General features: G+C 49.0%; 1 pseudogene; it reads right to left on the bottom strand.

The window, feature by feature from the left end:
- Positions 1-2,361: 2,361 nt before the first annotated feature.
- On the bottom strand, positions 2,362-2,960 carry LOC118664043 (annotated as a pseudogene).
- Positions 2,961-3,230: the final 270 nt, after the last annotated feature.

Here is a 3,230-nt window from a genome sequence, read left to right on the forward strand (position 1 = left end):
CTTAAGTATATGTTTATCTAACTCGGATGCTTCTCCTCCTTTCACTACGACATTACTTCATTTATTTTAAAATAAAGTCATTTGAGCATGCGCTTTTGCCTCAAGCCGGGGGCTGAAAAGTAGGAGATAAAGAGATGATTAAACACTAATTTTTATATCCAGCTTACACTCTAGTGAAAACAGGATAATGAAGAGGAAATTTCAATAAAGACACAAGCATACTCTGGCAGGTTAAAGGCTTATTGAACAATGGTGAAGGAACTAAAGTTAGACTTAGCGGTTATGGAAAGCTCCATAGCATGTGCAATGTTTAAGCTGAGATTTGAAGAATAAATGAGGGGTCAGGGGAGTTAAAGAGAAAATTACAAAGATAAAGAGCAGGTGCAAGATCAAGTGATGAGGGAGGATAGCTAGTTCATAGATTGGCCCACAACCATGAACACATGAGTAGTTTAGTGGAACTAAAAGAACTTGGTTTGGAGTGATATAAAAAGAAAAATGTTCAGTAATTAGACTATGAGATAAGCAGAGGCCAGACTATGAACATTTTTGCTAGAAAGGACCCATTTACCAGGACAGAGACAAAGATTTTTAAAAAGCAGATGGCCAATCCTTTAGTTTATTGCTTTTCTGAGTAAGTATTCAAAGCGCCCACACATTGAAAAGAGGAAGTTGAATCCCAAGTATGTTTATCCTACCCCTCCCCCCCACTTCATGCCTAATTATCCACCTTGGGACTTTTGTTAATTATTCCATTTCAGAGAATGGACTCTGGCAAGACCTCTGTGGAGGGATCTACCATACTTTCCACTCCAGTTAACAATTTGCTGAGGTGTATTAGTTATATATTGCTGCATCACCACAAACTTAGCACCTTGAAACAGCACATATTTCTTAACTCAAAGGGATTAAAAATCCAGAAATTATTTACCTGAGTCCTCAGTTTAGGGTCTCCTAACGTTGGCCGTGGTGGTGGTTTCACCTGGGGAAGAATCTGCTAATGATTCTCTCCATTGTTGACAGAATTCAGACCCTTCCTTGCAAATTGCTGGGTAGAGGGCTTCCATTTCTCACTCACTGGGAGTTAAAAGCAGCCCTGAGGTCCTGACCATCTGGCCTTCTTCACATGGTAGCTCACAACATGGAAGCTTGCTTTTTCAAAGCCAGCAAGGGAGAGAAATACTCTTTGCAAGGTGAGCATTGCAATTATATGTAGTGTAATCACACACATCCCATCTCCTTGTCTGGATGCTATTGCTTTAAGTCGGTCCTGGTTCCAGCACACACTCAACAGGGCAGAAATACACAAGGCCTGAATCCCAGGAGATGGGAATCCTGGGGACCACCAAAGCGTCTGTCTGCGGCATGAGGTTTCTCTGTTAAACTTCAAAGAGGTGATGTGCTAATTGTTCCCCTTCAGCTGAAGTGTTCCATCTGGCTTAGCTCCGTCTGTCTTGGTCAGTCCCATTTCTCCTAGCTCAGGCTGCTATAACAAATTAGCATTGACTAGATGGCTTAACATCTTGTATTTCTCTTGGAGGCTGAGACCTCTAAGATCTCTAGGCACTGGCAGATGCAGGGTTTGGTGTAGGCCTTCTTCCTGGTTTACAGACAGTCATCATCTTCCCTTTTTGGGGGGCGGGGGGGGGGCAACATTTATTCCTTTTCCAAATGTTAAGGGAAAACCTGGTGGAAGAGAATGGTTTTAAAAGTCAGACCAAAAAAAAAAAAAAAAAAAAGTACACATCTGGGATTTGGCCATTAAAACTTATTTACAACTATGGGGGGGTGGGGGGAAGTTGTTTCACATTACAGACCTCCCCCCCACCCCGCACCCCAACGCCTAATGCTTACTAAGTCAAAAAAGAGACACCTTTGTTTCACAAGCTGTTTGAACTTGAGTAAAACATTTATAAAAACCTAGGCAGGGGCAGGGTCCTCCCCTAGCCCGGGTGCCACCAGGCACAGCACAAGAGACTAAGAACAGAGGGCAGGCTGGACACTCAGGGTGGGGAGTATAGGCACCCCACATCTGGCTCAGGGATTTGGGGAGGAAACAAACCTACTTGGGGAGAAAACCAGCAATTGCCTTCTGGTGGGGTGGGGACAGGGGAAGAGGCAGGAACAGGGGCAAGAGCATGTCCCATCACTAACCTAACTTGGGGAACTGCAAGGGGCCATCTTCAACTGGCCCTAAGAGGCAGACCAGGTGGGAATTCTTAAGGGAGAATCCACAGGAGGGAGAGGAGGAAAGGGAAGGTGGCTGGGAGGGGTAGCAGCCCCTTCCTTTCTGGGCACAGGAAGGCAGCCAGGGCACCAGGTCCAGGCAGTGACCTCACAAGGACAGAACAGTTTTTGCAGCTACTCATTCTGCTGGCTGGCAGGCGTAGGGCACTCTCTGGCCCCCATGGAGTGGACAGCTCTATAGCCTGGGGCCTGCCTCTTCTTCTGTGTCTCCCTCCTCAGAGGCAGCGCTGGCCTCTGCCCCTTGCCTTGCAGCTCCTGGCTCTCAGGGGAAAAACAGCCTTCCCTCCTTGGGCAGTGCCTTCCTCGCTGCAGGCACCCTCTCCCCCTGTTCCTGCTCTTCCTCTGTGGGTGGGGAGGCAGACGATTCACCCCACCCACCCTCCTTTTGATTTATCTCAAAGGACAGGCCACTCAATTGGAAAGCCTTCTTGAAAGAGAATTTCTTCTTTTTCGGGGAGGTTTCCTTGGGGGTACATCGCCCTTGGCCTCAGCTCCCTGGCTAGGGGGTGCTGGCTCCATGGCAGTACCAGTGCCCCGGCTGCCTCCTCTGTTCCGTTCACAGGAGCGACTCCCCTTCACTCCTGGGGGGTAAGTTTCCATTGCTTTTCACATGGCCATCCTCCCGTCCCGTTGGCCTTAGAGGAGGAAGCAAGGGCCTGCTGCCTCCTCGTGGTCACGGAGCCACAAGGAGACTTGGAGCTCTGACTGCCCATGATGGGGCAGGGGTCTGCTGGGGGGCTCCCTGAGCCGCCCCCGGCCCGCCCCGCAGAGGGTAACTCAGTAGGGTCGGCCTGGTCGTGCCTGAGGGAAGGGTATGGGGTGGGAGGAAACCTAGCTGCACCCCAGCTCCGCCCTACCTGATAGCTGTACCCGCTGCCGCCTTGTCCAGACCAGAATGCAGATGGTCATCTTCTCATTGTGCCCTCACCTGGTGGAGAAAATAGAAAAGAAGCAAGCTCTCTGGCGTCTCTACTATAAAGGGC

This window comes from Myotis myotis, unplaced genomic scaffold (genome assembly GCF_014108235.1).
Source record: "Myotis myotis isolate mMyoMyo1 unplaced genomic scaffold, mMyoMyo1.p scaffold_m19_p_10, whole genome shotgun sequence".
NCBI classification, from domain to species: Eukaryota; Metazoa; Chordata; class Mammalia; order Chiroptera; family Vespertilionidae; genus Myotis; species Myotis myotis.